The 18,624-nt window shown below is 38.5% G+C and overlaps 1 protein-coding gene across 2 annotated transcripts in view; it reads left to right on the forward strand.

The window, feature by feature from the left end:
- The first annotated feature begins 799 nt into the window (after positions 1-799).
- The window catches only part of LOC147163560 (E3 ubiquitin-protein ligase NEURL1-like), an 84,033-nt gene continuing 66,208 nt past the window's right edge, over positions 800-18,624 (forward strand). Inside the window, exons 1-5 of one of the 2 annotated variants that reach the window (XM_086092320.1) lie at positions 800-880; positions 1,099-1,205; positions 6,040-6,079; positions 6,869-6,932; positions 18,285-18,385. The gene's annotated coding sequence lies outside the window, so the exon portion shown is untranslated. The remainder of the gene's footprint in view (positions 881-1,098; positions 1,206-6,039; positions 6,080-6,868; positions 6,933-18,284; positions 18,386-18,624) is intronic. The other variant, XM_086092319.1, reaches the window with a different exon arrangement.

An 18,624-nucleotide genomic window follows, 5' to 3' on the forward strand; every position in this document is an offset into this window, starting at 1 on the left:
GCCGAGTATCCTGCTGTGACAAGTGGCGATGAAGCCTATTTATGCGACTGAGGTCACGTTCATTAATTGACCGCAGCATATTCCTCCCTCACCAGGCACTTCATTAAGTACAGCACAATCTAATGAGATCCTGTACAAGAGCTCAGTCAAGATATTAGTAGATTGCTCCTTGCACATAAACAGGCCAGGACTCAGAAGACAAACAAGAAACTCATGTAAATTGGTTCTCCTACACGTAACGCACAAACATGAAATAAATGTTGAATTAAGGGTAAAAATTATGCTCTTGGCAAGGGATAGTAGCAAAAGGACATTTAATAATATGTGTTTATTATTGTTTTTGTACAGTAGTTTGGAACTGTACATCATGCTGAATGTTTACAACAGTATATATATATATATATATATATATATATATATATATATATATATATATATATATATATATATATATATATATATATATTTATATTTATATAAAACCACTTCCTGCTTTTATATTCAAAGCAAGTCACCAGGTGGGTTTCCACCAATCAGATTGTGCCAGTGGGCCATACCAAGTGAGGGGGGGGGGGGGGGGGGGGGATAAGTACATGTAGGAATTAAATTCTTGTTTAGTTTGGTATTTTTATTAATTTATTTCATAATTATATACTTTTGTGAGTTGGTAACTAAGAATTGTGGTTTGCTAAATATGACTAAAAAAACAACAACAACAACAACTTAAAACATGTTGACAACAGTTTCTCTACCTGAATAGCAGACACACCCAGCAAGTGATTCCTAGAGCTGGGGGGGCATCCATTTTAGGATAGCTTCTTCATCCACTGTGTGGCAAATTAATACAGTATCATCACCATGAGGGCAGAAGTTCTGGCCGGTGAGTAGTCTAATATAAATTGTCATCATTACATTTAAAAGGTACACTTGCATACATTGTAGCTTAAGTGCTAATGTTGACAATTCCAATCAAGCTCAGTCTTTGCATTAGCCCTAGAATAGCCACAAGCTGATGCTAGTTTGCTACAGGTGACAAGCTAGCATCTGCTTGTGGATATTTTTGTCTTAAACGAACCTAATGTTGTTGTTGTTTTTTAGATATGGGCCCAGATAAAACCCACACAAGCACGCAGAAAACTACACAGAGGAAGGCTGGAGCAAAAATCCGAACCTTAAACCTCAACAGCAGATGCGCTAACTACAAGGTTGGTGAATATTTTGTGCTTCTTTTGTTTTGCTAGCTTTACATCTCACATAATACTGGCCATTTGACAGTCCTGTAATTGTGCTTTGTCTGAGTAGAGGTTGGTGTACTGTAAAAAGTCTTAATTACATTCAGTTGCTTCAAGGCTCCACTGTACTGCTCTGTGGATGAACTCTCAGTTGCAAAAAGCAAGAATCTTCTGAGCAGTAAGAACAGCCTATGTCGGCGAGAGAGGGGAAAAAAAGCATAGTCACTGACCTTGAAATCTGCAAGTACAAAAAAAAAACAATGCACTGACACGAGGTCCTCGCCTTTTAATCTTGTAAACGACACAGAAAGTCAAGTTGAAAGAAAAAGTGCTGGCCCCTGTTGTCCTTCCCACCGGGATCATATCTCGGTCGCCATTTTTTTTTATTTGCGGGAGTCCCTTTCTGTACAAACAAATTGAGATTTATACAAAGCGAAGGCTGCGGGCAGCAGGTGCTATTGATGCAGCTCGGCCACACGGCAGACAGCTCACTCTCTCCGCCGGCCGTCCCCCGCCGGAACGCCTTGCCAATGAGGGGGTAATTGGACTGATCACTCTCTGTTTACTCATTATGCTGCAAAGATGAAGTGGCTTGCTCCCAAATAAAACTTTGGCAATCTGGCAAGGGGAAGTGGAGTCTCCTCCGTCAGTGTCTTACCCTAAAATCTGTTTTGAGTCGACAGTATGGCTTGCGTCAGTTCAGTTTGTGTCTATTGCCAAAAGTTTGAGAATGATAGTAGACTTGATTGGCAAATTTGTTGGACTGCGTGAAATGTGTTTATTGTCAACTGTCTTAAAGAAATCGAGGCCCTGTGGCTGTAGTTGCTAGTGGTTTAACGGCTTCAGAATTTGTAATGGACGCTAAAGTGATGCTAATTGGGTCAAAGTTGATTGATTGATGACATCATTGATATTTTTCTCAGTTGTTATGGGGGTTAAAAGGGGGTCAAGGAAAGCCTGGTGGGCAGAGGTGGGAAATCTAGGTCCAGAAAGTAAAAACCTTTAGCCCCAGGTGACTAACTAGCTAGCTCCCCGGGTGCTTGTTTACCTACTAGGGAGCTAGCTAGCTAGCACAAGGGGCTAAAGCCAAACTGTGGCAGGCGTTTTACTTTCTGGACCTGGATTTGCCATCTCTGCTGGTGGGCCGCCAAGTAGAGCTGGGCAATAAATCAAATTAAGTCAATTAATCTTAATTTTAAAAATCGAATCGTTGAAAATTTGCTAAATCGTGAAGTCGAGTTTTGTCTTCTGGATTATTAAAAGCTGTTGTTCTTATGTTCTGTTACATCCAAATGTTATTGTGAGTTGTGATTTTGGCAGAATGTTGGATGGATGGTTTAGAAGACTACCGTGTTAATTTTGACAATACATTTTTATTTAGTTTTAGTTCATCTTTGGACTAAAATTAATTAAAAATTGAGTCATCTGATTGTATTTTTATTTGTAACTGTAGTTTAACACGCAAGCCACGTTTAATATAACAGTGTCTTTATTAATTGTTTCAGTGAAACACGTTGAACTGACAATAATATAACTTAGTTTTTACCTTGATAAAAAAAAAGTGCATAATTGCGTGAGATTAATTTTACAGCTGCACAATGAATGTAAACACGTTTGAATTTTAAATAAAGTGCAGTGAACAGTTTCTAAGTGGTTCTTTTCTGCCACCCGGGTTTAATTGGATTTTGTGAATTTTAGTCACTGTGTTGTTTTCCTTTTAGTCATTGACGAAATTGTCAGTCAATTTTAGTTATTGTCATCGTCTCAATGATTGGCTTCTATTTTAGTTTTCGTTTCATTTTCGTCTGAAAAATTTTTGGGGTGACAAAAAATTCCTTCTGATTGGATTGTGTGAATTTTCGTCACTATTTTCATTTTCGTTTTAGTCATTGACGAAATTGTCAATCAATTGTATTTATCGTTATCGTCTCAGTGAATGGCTTCTATTTTAGTTTTTGTTGAATGTTCATCTGAAAAATAATTTTCATGACGAAAATTTTTCGTCGACATAATGATCAATGCAGGACAATATGAATGCTAATTTGGTAAAACGGAGTTAGAATCAGTAGTATACATTACTGTTGTCTGAACATTTTGCACAGGAATTGTTTTTGAATAAATTAAAACTTTGAAATATATGTTTGCTGGGGTTATTAGGTTAAAATCGTAATCATCCTGAATGACTGAAAAAAAAAATCAAAATTTTATTTTTTGGCCATGTCGCCCAGCCCAATGTCAGGCTAATAAAACGCAGGGGGGAAGCCTGGGATTGATGTAGAATACTAAGATGAAGAAGTGTCAGTCACATAATTATCAATCGACTTTGACTCGACTTTTGACGTATTAAAGGCGACCGCAAAAAGTCTCATTATATCGTTAAACCTTAAGTGAATGCCATTCTGGTTATCCACATGGAACAAAGCCAGATCAGTGTTTACTGTTTCGAACCGTCCCATTCTGACCTGAACTGAACTATCCTGCTTGGAATCTTGTCTTAATAACTCAAATTCAACTTTGGAGGAGACAGCGAGCCCAGTAAAGTACCGACTGTGCTTGTGTATGAAAGTTATAAAAGTGTTTTTTTTTTCCGGAATAGCGAGATATCTCCTGGTGGATTGATGTTGATAACAAGGAATATCGCACATCTTCCAGGGTGGAGTACATGCTTGTGCGGTAAAGGAATTAAAGAACATCAGGCTGAGCAGTGTGTGCGGCAGTATGGTTCGCTCTGCTTTTTTTTTTTTTTTTTTATGTGCTCCTCTCTCCGGTGTAGATCATTAGCAAGATTATCAGATGCAATCATCTCATTCTGGTGGCGCATAACTCAGGCAGGCCTCCTCTCCCGCCTGTGTCTTTTGTGAAGCAAACTCGAAAGCTTTCCGGACAAAAATCCCATTTGTGCATCTGCAGTCTGCCTTCCCGAGCTTGTTAGTTCCAACACTTCAGTGATCCCGGTGGAGGCACTAGCACGAGCCATAATGGCCATCATCCAGACAGCTCGCACTCGCATGCAGGGGATGAACAGCAAGGTGCACTTCCCTCTATGGTTTAAACCCACGCTGTTAAAAAGGAGAAATGTCCTTTTTGTTATTGCAAATGACAAAATGGCAACTGGAAAAATTGACTTTTTACCATCTCTGTGGGAGGAGTACTTTAGGCTAGTTTGCCACTCTCGTGCAACCTTCCCCATTGTGGCATTGGTGCATATTAACGTACAGTATTCATGTCGGTTTGCCGGTAAGGCAATAACACAACACACTGGCTTTGCTGCAAACTCATCTCCCGCTTGTCGCGTTTCATCACAAATACTCCGATGAGCTTATTTCCTCGTCCTTATGATATTAACTCCTCGGATTCAAGGATCCTCTGGTAATTTATGACAACTTGGAACTGATTTTTATAGTTTGGCCGCCGTAGCTATCTGCGCTTACGTTAAAGTAATTGCTGCGATTTGGGGGACTCAGCACATCACTTCAACAAAGTCATGTGTGAGGGGGGGCATCAGTCAGTGAGTCATTATGCAACATTTGAACTTTATTATATTGAAGTATTTTTAGGAGAACATGAGTCCATCTCCACATCAGATTTGTTTGGCCCCACTTAAAGTGGAACTCAACCCCCATCTTTTTTTTTGTGTGACAATATTATGTTCTACGCAGCCCCACTGGTCTAAATACGGTATTCTGGTTAATATTGCGTTCGTGGAATATGAGTTAAGCAGCAAAATCCAGCCATTTGTATCCATCTCAGGGGGCGGACATTTTGCCACTTGCTGTCGACTGAAGATGACATCAATGTTGCTCAGGTAACAGCCAATCACAGCTGAGCTTCAGTCGACAGCAAGTGGCAAAATGGCCGCCCCCTGAGATGGATAAAAATGGCTGGATTTTGCATGATAACTCTTATTCCACAAATGTAATATTAATCACTCAGAATGTCATGTTTAGAATAGTGAGGTCACATATAACATACTAATCAGGTTTCCATCCAATTGTTTTGAATTTTTTAAGCGAATTTACTGAAAATGCACAAAACGGACATGCCACTTGTGCCCGTTTCCATCTATTCTTCTTTTGCGAATATTGAGAGAGGACTCGGCGGTATACACCACAGAGCTGTGATCCACCAGTGATTTAAAAGAAGAAGAAGAAAAACAGGAAGCGACTGCGCCGTGCGATGACGTCGTATGAGTTTTCTTTTGTAATTCTCGATAACCGTAGCGATTCTTTGCTGTTTTCCATCTAAAATTGCATTAATAATTGCTTCTTTAATTAATTCTAAAAAGTGCGTAAAAACTTGTTTGCGAATTTTTAACCCTTTTTTGAATATCTAGCGTTTACATTCAGTTTCATTTTCACATTTATTGAAAATTTTAATAAAATGGGTGGATGGGTGGAGAAATGTTTAAGGTTGACTTCCACTTTACTTCCAACAAACATTTATTTTGGAACCTTCCTTTAAAACGCATGTGAAGGGAAGACAATTAGGAATCCGATTAATATTTTTTGGACAAGGTCACAAACAGGAACAGATTTAATGATGTGAAATGAAGTTAAAAAAAAAAAACAATTAAACAACCACACCAGCTGTAATCTTTCTTTCTTTCATTTTATGAAAGACAAGTACAGGGTACTTGTAACTTGTGGTCCTTTACGTACTGTGATATGTTCCATGTGGGAAATTTATTTGTCTCTGTGCCATACCAAATGCTCCATACCACAAAATATGAATCATAATATGAATCATACCAATCAGTTTAGAAATTGACTAGTATCAGTAATAATAATGCTGTATTTTCTTCCCTCAGTTGAGTCCAAACCTGCAAGGATGGATCCAACATCATACAGGTAAAGATGTTGTCAGCCCGAACCCCCCCCCCCCCCCCTCTTTAGTATTTTACTTTTTGTTTACTGCCATCATCCTCTTATTATCCACTTCACGTACAGTCACGACAGAATAGTACAGGCACCAGTTACATTTTGACAAGAACAATCCCACAGCTCAGCTATTGACCCAGATAGTGCTAGTGATGTTAGCATCCATGGTGATTGGCGAAGGTGAGAAAATGCAGGTCTGGACGAAATTGTCAATTGTTGGCAACTGGTGCTGAAAGCTTGTTAGCTTGCTTTTCTGTTGAAAAAAACAACAAATAAAACAAAAAAGAAAATACTGTGAAGAAGTGATGTACGGTGGCAGTGAACAGTTTGGAAAATAGTGAACAATTCTTCAAAAAATAATTCAAGTCACTTCCAGTTGAAGTTTATTGTATGTACCTCTTTTTGATTTTGTAGGTCAATTTAATACTTTAAAATTACACATACTAGTGAAGGAAAGCGAAAATGTTTTGGATAAATTGATATAATTCTAATTGGAAAAATAAAAACATAAACTAAAATGCGTGTTCGATTTAGTTTAGTTCGGTGACGAGACAACTAGCAAAATAATCATTTGTGGCAGCGTTAATACATGTATACTTTGCCACGTTTCCACATCACCAACTGATTTTAAGTTCATCATTATTATGAAAAGGCGTACTTTTATTAGTTGTAGATACATCTTGTGATGTGTGATTGTTATTTTTAGTTTTTTTTGTTTGAGCTGTGGTTGTATTTTGAAGTGCTCTAATATGTTCCAAGAGAATGTGTTTTACAAGAGGAGGCGCTCATCCACCTCATCCTGGCCAGATATTGAGACCAACAGGTACGATGAAATAATCATAAAGCGGCTCCATTAAATCTTAATGAACATGTTTATGTATCGCCACTGGAGAGCAAACGCCATCTGCTTTCAAACGCACTGTACATTTTCTGACCCACTTTGGGAAATTATACCCCGCATCTGACTGTTAAAGTGGGGACACACACAAGCGATTGTTATGCAAAGGTTAGTTTGACTTGTATAAATGAACCTTTAATCTCACTTGAACCGTATCCAATTTGTTAGCGTAATTCCGCTAACTGGAGGGATTCTTTTTCTTTCCTTCCCCTCAAGGGAGAAGGCATGTTAGCGCCCATTTTATCCACTGAATGGAGTCTGCTATTGTCAGGCAGATAAAGCCAGCGTTGAATTGGTAAAGGAACGCTTAAGTGTAATGAAAGCAACCGGAGATTTGAGCATAATTCCATTAGTATATTGGAGAGTGAAATTTAGAGGACATTGTCGAGGTGTAACAATGAGGCTAGAAGGATGACTTTGGTCAACAACTTTATTTGCAAAGACAACAGTGTGCATGTGTTAGTACCGGTTATATTTTAATAATGTGTACATGCACACACGCATTACCATTCAGACGTTCTTGTGACAATAGTCCACATGACTACAGTATATGTTATGATTCGTTCTCACTTAAATCCGAACTGAAAATTCTGATTTGGCATTCGTTTTTAACTCTCAGCCATTTTCATAGAAGCAATCCCCTTCTCTCCTGGCTGTTTTACTGGATTTTGACTGATTTCGCAAGGCCCACAGAATATTGTGTTCTATTGCTATAAAACCTGGAAAAAGGTAAAAAAAAAAAAGTATATTTATAGCTAAGTTTCATCATTATTGAGTTAAAAAACACTGGCAAAAAGAGCTTGTTGCAACCCTGGCTGATCTCTTATACTCTGCTGTCACCTGTTGGCCGTTTTTGTAATAACTACCATTGCTTTAAAGCGATAGAAGATTTATGGGGCGGTGGGTGGTGGCCTCTCCTAATGTGGGCAAATGCGTGCTTAGCCTCCAACTTCGACTCGGCTGAATGAGTCGGCCACTTTCATCCAGCTTTCGTCTGGATACAAATTTTTGTCGAGTTCTCCGTGGCTCTACTGCTTTTGAAGAAGTGCTTCTTTGCTATAGGAAGTAATTCCACCTTTGATGTCCGCCGTGGGGCGCAATAATTCCTCGTGAATGGCTTTGTTGTCATTAGCGGCCATGTCATATGCGTGTTTTACGTCATTATGACTGTCCAAAATGGCCGATACTGTACTTATTGCAAAAATTTTCATAAAAAGTGGTATAAAATGATAATCGCTCAACATAAATTGACAAACAAAATTCAGGGAAGAGTTTAAATTAACCATTTTACAGAATAGCTGGTTAGTCTTGTATTTCTTTAAGCGATCTATTCAGGTCTGAAGCTGCATCAAAGCCTTCTGTATGCTCTAGCATAATAAAAACATTAAAAAAAAATGTATAAATACGTTTTTGGGAGTGAAGGACAAAGTATTAAAAAACGTGTTTATACTTTTTGGGGTTAAATGTGTTAACGGCCAATTCACATCTCAATTTGCCAATTTGTGCACAGCATAAACATAGCCTCTATTTCGAATCTATTGTATATCTGAGGTTGATCTTCAAAGGTGGACAATTTGTTGTACATATTTGGCCACAATACAGTTGTAAACATCAAATTCAATTACCACGTCATTCTGTCATTGTCAGTCTGAGCATTATTGTCCGTCTCTTGTTGGATCTTATTAGAGTACGCTGCATCTACCGTTCTGGCTGGCGCTTTCACTGTTACACATGGACTGAATCTACAAGTTGACTTATTACAGCAGGCAACAATTGAGACGTCGTCTTGCATGGCTCCGTTCTATCTTGAGGGCATCGCTGCTGTTGAGAATGTCAGACCATAATGTGGGAGTAATATATGCATGCAAGTTCCAGCAGGGCTGCATGGTAAGTAACAATAGGCGTAGATTAGATTAACAAGCAGCACGACATGGACACATCCCCCTTCTTCCCCGGTTATCCTTAGCATGATGTTTGGCAGATTTATTATAGTGAAACATGGAAAATTAAAAGGGCAAGGTGTACGTGTTGGAAATGAAAAGTGATTGCAAAAAAGCACTTCCTTCCCTTTCCCCGGCACCATAAACAAGTAATGGTTGTATCAGTTTACTGGCCTGATATATTTTATGCTGACAACAGCGAGGGGCGAGACACGCCTCCCCCATTTTGGATTTGGTCCCATCATTGGCGTTTGGGTTTCCTCGGACTTTCAACGGGATTCCTCGCGGCTTCCCTCGCACGGCCAAAGAGGAAAAAAATCGATACTTTGCTCCGAATTCTCTGCAGCCTCTTTTTCTGAAATGTCTAAATGAACACTTTGAAAGGGCTCCAAAGGTGACGTGATCCCGGCTCCCTTACTTTTCAGGAGCCACTGGCAGGCAATTGCTCCCCACCCGCGGCCCTTTTACCTCTCTTCCACACACGCACGCACACACACACACTCTTTGTCTATCCATCTCCTTTCAAGTCCATTTCCACATGCTTCTCTTTCCAGCTGATGTATCACCACTCCTTCTGCTCCCTTCCATCTCACCCCTTTTGAAGTTGGAGACAGCTCCAAATCCAACGTGGCTTTTAGGCCAGCCGGGGGGGCGGTAGAGAGGAAGACGTTTCAAAAAAGAGGAGCTTAAATTTGATTGCAAAAAGAAAAAGAAACGGAGAGTCCCCGAATTGCATGATGTACAGTTTCAAACCATCACCGTGTTATATGAAGATGTATCGTCCAGCAACAAAATTGAGGGGAGGAAGAAATGGAAAGCCATTGCCGATCTCTGAGATAGGCACAAGTGGTGTGAGAACAAGAGCAAATATTGTACGCCATCCGTGCTCGAGCTACCTCGCCTCTGAATCCCTCATTCAGCACTCAGATGTAATTGGACGATATAACACCTGCAGTATGCATACATCTTAGTCAACGTTCAGTTTTAAAGGCAATGTACGTGTGATATTAAGTGATTCCAGCCTCTGATGTCATACGATTCGAAATTACAGCAGAGGAAATGTATCACTCTTATGTCACTAAAGAGTCAATTGTACAATACGGGGCCTTTAAGACTTACTCATTTCACCACAAAAAGTTTAGATTTTCCACTTTATTAAGGAGATGTTAGCTGTGAAATGCTTTTTTTTTTATTTATAATAAACTGCAAGCAGACATTATAGATGCAAGCAGTAAAAAATGCCTACAGGATGGAAAATGAAGGGGTGGACATTTTTGGCTATTGCTAGAATTTAATGAGCACATGGCGGACTTAGCAACATGATTTGGTTCACAAATTGACAGTACTGTTTAATGAATGCATTTCAAATTACTTTTTATATCAGTTACTGTAATATTTTACGATGGCAGAGTAGACAACCTCCAACTACACGCATAATATGATGAAAATTAAGAAACAGTTTTTGTTTAGTGCACCATTGTCAATAATAATTAAGTCTGTTTAAAACAAAAAAGTTGCATAATGGGCATTTGTCACATGAATCACCTTCACATTACGACATCTTAACATGACAGGCTAGCTTTTTTTTTTAAACTTGTATTACAATTATTAATGATGAATGTTAGTTAAATACATACATTTATTGTCAGTGGTAAACATCTGATTGACTATTTTACTATCCTTACATAGCCAAATTGTATTGACCAATGTATTAAAAACAGGTCTTAGTATGGTTCTGTTAAGTTTTATACCAAAAATAATAAAACTTATTAATGATATTGCCAATTAACTTATTCACTCCCAACCATTTTCATTGAAGCAACCCCCTTTGCTCCCTGCTGTTTTACTGTATTTTGACTGATTTTGCAAGTCCCACAGAATATTGTGTTCTATTGCTATGAAAACATGGAACCTACCAAAAGAAAAATTAGAGTCTCTTCTTTCATCTGGAAAAAAAAGTTTATTTATATCTGTTTTCGTTTTGCAGCAATTAGGATTAAAATATAGCTAAGTTTCATAATTTTTCACAAACCTGTTCAAAACAGTGGGGGAAAGACCTTTTTTTGCAACATGGTCCTGGCTGATCTCTTATACACTGGTGCCACCCGTTGGCCGTTTTTTTTAAATAACTACCATTGCTTTAAGCATCCTCTTCAGGTCAGAGGCTACACCTTCTGTATGCTTTTTTTATTATTTAAAAAATTATTTTTATTTTTATTTATTTTTAACGTATAAATACGTTTTTGGGACCATGGCGATATTTAAAATACGTTTTTGGAAGCAAATGAGTTAAAAGTGAACCTTATGTAAATGTTGTACGCCTTGTTTTAGATCGTATTCAGTTGTGCAGGTGCAGCTAATGAAAAGTCCTATGTGAGCTACAATATATTCTTTATTGTCAAGTGTTAGCTGGTTTAGTTATTCCCGGTTAGTGCATATTGCTGCCAAGAAGCTGAGTCATATTGGAGCGAGATGTTGCTTTTGATTTTGCAGACCTTTTTGTCTGACTAATAAAATGCATCACAATTAGAGATAAGAGCTTTTAGCCTTCAACATCGGCCGCAAAACAAAGAAACTTTAATCATTTGTCGTACGCAAAATCATTCTTTAAGGAGCATATGCAGCAAGTGAACGAGGTAAGAAAAAACAAATTCTGGTTGGACTGTCATCACTTCATCGGTGTGTGCCATTATCCTTTCCAACATGGCTCCACCCCAACACCACCTTTCACATTAATGCACAGCAGTTGACTAATGGTGGCGGCTCGCAGACTAGGACACCGGCTTTGTAGTTCCCTGGAAATGCTCTCCCAACGTCTCGTTCTGAAAAACCAGGCTGCTACGTTTATAGGCGCCGCCATGAAACTCGTAGTAAAACTGTACGGATGAAGGGAATGCGACGAAGACATTATAAACTTTCTCAGCTGGTGTAGCAATTCTGCTCTGAGTTAAAATGCAATGCATCCTTGGAGAGCAGTCAAGGTCAGGTTAAGCCACGGCACTGGAAATGCATGACTAATGCTCTATTTTTTGTGCTTGGGTTAATAAAAATATAAATGTCAGCATTTGCATTATGAACTTGTAGAGGCTGTATTGTTGGGCGTGGTCACATATACACTCATAGGACACTTCATTCGGTAAACCTGCACTAATATAGGGGCCCTTGACTTTATTTTTCTTATGTGTATGTAAAGGCATAATATGCTGTGTTTTAGAGCTGTCAAAAGTAATCGATCATCAAATTAATCGTCAATTATTTTAATAATCAAGTGTTCGTTTGGAGCCATTTTTTTTATTTAAAATTGTTAAAATCCTGTGATTTCAGCATATCAACAGTAAATGTTCACTGATTTCTGTAGTCCTTCATTAAAGAAGACAGATTATCTTCTGTTTAATCAAAATAAGACTTTTGCAAATTCAGTTTTCACTTTGGATAACAATGACCGAACCGGTAACATAGTCCAACATCAATCCCCACTTCTTTTTTTTTTTTTAAATCGCAATACGAAGTACGAAATAAACACCAATCTCTGTTTAATAAACAATAACCAGCGGGAAAAAATGCTTTTGTAATACACTTTCATGCAAAATTAAAGGGATACTTAACTCATTGAGCCATTTTCAGCAGTACAAAGTTAATATTTCGTCCAGTTATTTTTCATCTACGATTAATACCTTTAAAAACTACATTTTCCACTTGCTGTCGACCGAAGATGACATCACGCGTGCTGAGGAAGTGGATAACGACCAATCACTGCTCACCTGTTTTCCTCAGCACAGATGATGTCATCTTCAGTCGACAGCAAGTTTTTTTTAAAGGTATCAATTGTACATGAAAAATAATTAAGTTCTCAAATTCATTCTGGACAAAATATTAACTTTTTACTGCTGAAAATGGCTCAATGAGTCAAGTATCCCTTTAAAATGAATCTGATTAATCAATTGAATAATCGATAGATTGATCGATTCTAAAAAAATTCAATAGTGACAGCATTACTGTGTTTCATTCGCAACGACCCCCTGCAGTGGTTAACTTCTCTTTGACGTATGGCGGTTATGAATTTGATGTTACTTTCATCATTGCCTTGACAGTTAAAGGTTCTAGGATAGTGGCTGAGGGTCTTCCTAGTGACATGTATTAAATTGGGTAAAATTGCATCAGTTCCACATCAAATCGGCAAATACAACCGATCCTACCATAGCTCGGTGGTCTTCTTCCACTTCTGTATTCATTGTTCATTGGCATCCTGTAAGTAATTGGACCACACAAAAAAGCCAATGTGTTAGTGTGTTATGCAATCTTTATCTCTCTCTCTCTCTCATGCTCTCGTGTCAATCTCCAGGCAGTAGCTATGAATAGACTGCTAGAATTGACCAACATGAAATGTATCTATTGTCCAGCTAGCTCTGCTGCTGCACTTGACGTCTAACAGGAATACACTAGCGTACTTCCAGGATTTAAGCGTTGACCCCGCAAGGGCGACTACCCAGTGCAATGTACTTGTGACTTTTACGGCGACTTTACAAAATGCGCCATTAGTCCTGTGAAGTCGGGCCGTCTCATTTGGAGAGGAGCTGCAGGTTCCGTCTGGCATTCAGCTGCCTCCAAGGACACAGGAGGCGCTCGCTCATGATGCAGGTCCTCCTAATGGAGAGACACAGCCTTCATCCTGAATATAAAGCTGCCTGTATTTTCAGCCACTCAAATAAGATGCACGGCAAGGAGCTACAAACGGAATAGTCACCCGCATCTGATGCTGGAACGGAGTTCCCACAGGTCCCAAGAATTCTTACTCTTACGCTTTGGAAAATTCTGGAGTGAAAATCTGACTTATTACACTTTTCCAGATGAATGATAATACCGCTCCCTCGTTGCCATACGGTCTTCGTAAGTGTTTTGCATCACCTGTGAATTTCACCAGGGATGCAATACGGGACGTTGGCAGTCTTTTCTGGGGTGTCCGCGCAGCCACAGAAATCCATTAATGCAGACTGAAGGACTTTCAATGAGCACTTTGGAAGAGCGCTAAGGCAAGCTAAAAACTTTACCTGGGAAAGTGGTTCAGTACAAGTGCACAAAAAACACTGCTCTTGTGTAAAGGCAAAGCACAGACATTTTGACCACAAAATGCTAATTTTGCTGATGATTATAGTCATTATGACTGATTTATTACACAAACGGCCAGCGGGTGGCAGCAGAGCAAAAAAGCTCAACCAGGGCCATGTTGAAAAAAAGCTAATTTACCGTACTCACAATTCTAAATAGCGGAATAATGATGAAACCTGGCTATCTTCTAATGCTAATTGCTGCAAAATGGAAAGAGATATAAATTTACTTTTTTTTTCCTGATTCCTTTCTTTTGGTAGTTTCCATGTTTTTATAGCAATAGAACACAATATTCTGTGGGCCTTGCAAAATCAGTCAAAATCCAGTAAAACAGAGTGAAGGGGGTTGCTTCAGTGAAAATGGGAGTGAATGAGTTAATAATGACAGTTTTCTTTGTTTGGTTTTTACTCAAAAATGTCCCCGCATTACTTCTCACACAAAATCCAGCTTTATTCCCCTACATTTGCACACTTTTTGCATGGAGCTTCCTGAATCTTTATTGGAGAATGGCTGAATGCCTCCAACATGCTTGTTTGGAATTGAAACGTCACGAGTTAATGAAGGATCACATTTAATTTGCCTGCAAAGTGAGATGTTGACGTTGCACAATTAATCATTTTGGCTCCGATAACTTGCAGACATTTTCAGCTAAACAAACTGTAAATAAAAAAAGTTGCGATCGTACTTGGAGCTTATGAGCTCAAAAGTTTAGGACTCGTGTTTTCCATGCATTGAGTCCACTTGCGAAATAAGCCACAAGGTGTCTAAAGAACAACCGTTGGCAAAGAAGTAACGCGATCCCGGTCACACACACCCGGTTACAATCTGACAGGAAGTAAAAGTGTGAGGGGAGGTTTTCGCTCTCGGCTCTCCCTTCCTGCTGAGAATGGCTTGGCTTGAAGCGTTCCCTTTCGGATTCATTTGAAGGGATCCCTGCGTGGCCCCGCCTCCTCTGAGCTCTTTCGCACGGGGAGATAGAAAAGTGGCACACTTGGGTGTGGGAACTCTTGTCTGGGCCTGTGTGCGTGTGTGAGACATATTTACAGCTGCTGAGGACACTTGTGACAGCTTTCCACTGAAAGCACAGGATCCATCTTCCCTCCATCACACTTCTTTTCCAGTTCACTCACTCTCATTCTCTCCTTCTGCACACACTCTGCAATGCTGTCAGTCAAGAAACCTCACATTTGCTTTTGGGAGGCTTAAAATCAAGAAACGATATGATAAGGGGAAAAAAAGGGGGGGGGGAGCATTAATTAAAGTGTATTACTAAAGTATTTTTACGTTCTAGTTTAAATATTACCAGTGTCCCAAAAACATATTTATACGTTTTTTATGCTCGAGCATACAGAAGGCTTTGATGAAGCCTTTGACCTGAAGAGGTCGCTTAAAGCAATGGTAATTGTTACAAAAAAACGGCCAGCAGGAGGCAGCAGAGTATAAGAGATCAACCAGGGCCATGTTGCAAAAAGCTCTTTTCACCAGTGTTTTCAACAGATTTGTGAATAATGATGAAACTTAGCTATAGTTTAATGCAAAACAAAAACGGATATAAATATACTTGTTTTTCCTGATGAAAGAAGAGACTCTAATCTTTATTTTAGTAGGTTCCATGTTTTTATAGCAATAGAACACAATATTCTGTGGGACTTGCAAAATAAGTCAAAATCCATTAAGCAGCCGAAAGAGCGAAGGGGGTTGCTTCAGTGAAAATGGCTGGGAGTGAATGAGTTGGTGTTTATTTTCTAATTCGAATTTGTATAGTGGTTAGAAAAAAAGGGGGATTGATGTTGTACTATGTTACCAGTCCGGTCATTGTTTCCCAAAGTAAAAACAGATGTTTGCAAATGTCTTATTTTGATTAAACTCAGAAGATAATCATTCTTCTTTCATTAACGACCTAAGAAATCAGTGAATTTTAAATAAATAAAGATGGCTGCAAACGATTACTCGATTATTGAAATAATTGTCAATTATTTGATAATCGATTACGTGTTGATTAATCAATAATTTTGACAGCTCTGATTCAAATTCCGTTTAATTTAAGGAAAGTCAAAATGCTATCCTCGACTTTCGCCTATATTTTGGTTGAATTTGCAAGTGTTCGACTTTTAAGTGACCACACTGCACTTGTGCACATTCCATAAACTCTGAACAAAGTCAGAGGAGCACAGCATAGCGTTTGCAAAACGGTTCATTTCTGCTGCGCACAATCTCGAAAGGGGCACCTGTTTGTGTCCCGCCTTTGCTGTGCAACACCAGTTCGACACAAGGACCAAAATGTTTTTTCCTCTTTAGTAGCAGCTTATGCATAAAACGAAGCTACAAACACACATACACACACACACACACATAAATAAAAAAAAGTCAAAAGCTGCGAGTGACTTTGCATTCTATATATATTTTTAATTACTTTTATTAAGTTCTCTGAAAAACAGGACATCAATGTCTCATTGATGTTGTGGCGCAGTGGTTATAAAGACACAGCAATAATCAACCCTGTCTTTTTTAGTCAGCCGGCTTGTAAAATGCGGACTATTCGGTTTAATATTCGGCCATGCAGCCAGCAGCAGGGGATGCTAAAATGTGGTATACACAATAATACACCGGCGAGATTATTTAGGCGTGAAAACAATAACGACGGTCAATTAGGTCGTTTTTGTCTGACTTGTATGGTTTGTTGGGTTTTCTTTGTGTGTTACTTTCTGACGACAGTTGTGTTAAGGTAACTTGACTATAATTGGTTTATGATTGATTCTTAAACATTTTCCCAGAATGTGAAAAGGCACCATCAATTGAAATCAATATTAAATTAAATATTAAATTGAGTGCAATTTTTCTTTTTTTTAAGACAGGATTCTTCAGAATATTTCTTTTTTTAATGCAACTAGAGTATGATGTTGTTTTTATTGGAATTTTGCTTTGTGTGCAACTTTTTGACTTTGTTTTGTAACAACAGTACTGTAATTGGTTTATGATTGGTGAAAAATCTTCAAAACATTTTCCCAGAATGTGAAAATCAACTGACATCAATAATGTTATCTAACTTATCCCATCAGACCTGCTTTTTACAGTGTTGTGCCAATGTAGTTTTGTATTATTATTTTCTTCCCGAGGATAAAATAAATGAAATTAGCTGTGTCTAGACAAAACAGTTTAAGAGATTTACAGGACATATTTGACTGTTTTATATTCATAAAAGCCCCCCTAAACACAAGACCAATTTAACTGAATATTGACAAACAATTTTGTTTTAGCTGTTTATGTAAATTCAGCAAATGGCAGGATTTTTAAACAGTCACTCATACTACCAATGGCGGAAAACAGCTTTTGCACTTGTTTCTGGTGGTGTCAGACGACCAAAATGTTTAATCGTAATTAATCGCATGACTTCAATAGTTAACTCACACATTTTATATCTGTTCTAAATGTACAATAAAATAGTTTTCATACTCTTGTTAACATAAAAGTGGAAAAAGAATATAATTTTTGGCTGCATCGTTTAGTCATTGATACAGTAATTGCATAATTGATAAAATTGAGGTCAAATTAAAAAAAGTGTGATATTGATTTGCGTTGGTCATTTTTCTGCCACTAGATGGCATAATTGCATTTGTAAGACATTGGGGACAGCTTGGTGCATTTTTCTTTTTATATTAAGAGCTACCTAATCTTTAACATGAAGTAACTTGTGAAATTCTGCACATTTTGTAATTTGTAAAATACAACTTAACCCCCAGTCTCCACAAATATATGCATTATTATTACATTTATTACTGCAAAATTTTGACGTGGATGTGTCTGCTGCGCTGCGACTTGAATTCCTCCAGTACAGGCTTTCCAAGCAAGAGGCGGTCATTAATTGCATGTTAAAAAAATTTTTGTAGCATTAAAGGAACGTTAAATTAACTCAAAATTAACGCACTCATTTTGACACCCCTACTTGTTTCTTACAGTTTTCTTACATGGCTGCTGCATCCAGTGGCGTGGCATTACTTGCATATGTTGAAATTGAAATGTATGATGATGAAAAGGAGATTAAAGAGCGAAAAGATGAATCACCATCATCAGACCGGGTATATGTATCACATCAGCCTGCATGAATGGGGGAGGATTTTCACTTTGTTGTCTCTACTTTTCAAAAACAAAACACATCTGTTAAGTCATGTAAACATTGTTCATTTGAAAGGTGCTCATTGTTTCGTCCTCCACTCTGACTGCTCTTGTACAGAACGACTTCCCGCTGGTATGTGGAAGTGAGGACGTGTTGGTGCTCAACTGCGCAAGACCGGAGCACTCCCCTGCTGCTGCAGGGGTGAACAGAGATGAAAGGTACGTTCACACTAGACACGAAAGGAGTTGACATCTTTTTGAACTGGGCACATCATTAGGTACGCCTCCACAATGGAATGCACATACTGTATTGTCAATGTGCTGCAGTATATCCAAGACTTACTGTTGAAAATGTCACTTTGTATGTGGTCCATTTGAGATGAATGTGTATGGTTGTTTTAAAATGAAATGATATATTATAGACCTTTGGTCCCCCATCCACTGTGGGGCATTTGGTG

This window comes from Leptonotus elevatus, chromosome 13 (assembly GCF_054856555.1).
Source record: "Leptonotus elevatus isolate MCC_2025b chromosome 13, RoL_Lele_1.0, whole genome shotgun sequence".
Lineage (NCBI taxonomy): Eukaryota > Metazoa > Chordata > Actinopteri > Syngnathiformes > Syngnathidae > Leptonotus > Leptonotus elevatus.